The following is a 686-nucleotide window of genomic DNA, read 5'->3' as shown; positions in this document are numbered from 1 at the left end:
TTTTTCACATCTAAATCCATTGTGCTATTTAAAAAAAACACAATATAACATTTCAACTTAAATTGTTGTATACTTTGGAGCATATATTTATTGGGATAGTTCACCTAAAAATGCTAAAGAAATTTTAAAAAGTTCAGTTATTAGTTAAAGTATCTTTAAGTTTGGTCTCGTACCTAAAGCTGATATCTCAAAAAATGAGCTTACAGTCAGATTTTGTTTGGGCGTCGTACCAAACTTTCATTAGCAGCCGTTCATAACATTTCATGTGCATTGCTATTTAAAATTCATGTAACAAATTAAATCTTTATGAGTCTGAGAATATTCTTGCTGCAAATTAATGAACTTTTCCTATGTCACCTGTTTTGAAAATCTGTCACCAAATATTGAAACAATATTTTGCAAGCTTTGATCAATGTTACTTTTTGTTATTTATTTATTATTATTATTTATTTATTTATTCATTGCAGTTACTTTGTTTTAAACTATTCATTTATTCACTGCAGTTACTTTGTTTTAAACTATTCCTGAGCACTGTGTTTGGCGTTTTTAGGTGCAAATATGCATTCTGCGTGAATGTCTCCTAAATCTGGACACATGTACAAATTTCGAGCCCTCCAATTTTAAATTCAAGCAGGTTCAAGCACTTTGTCCAAAATCCAAGAACTTTTCTAACCTTGAAAACACTA

This window comes from Danio rerio, chromosome 16 (genome assembly GCF_049306965.1).
Source record: "Danio rerio strain Tuebingen ecotype United States chromosome 16, GRCz12tu, whole genome shotgun sequence".
NCBI classification, from domain to species: Eukaryota; Metazoa; Chordata; class Actinopteri; order Cypriniformes; family Danionidae; genus Danio; species Danio rerio.
This window is presented reverse-complemented; position numbering follows the sequence as displayed.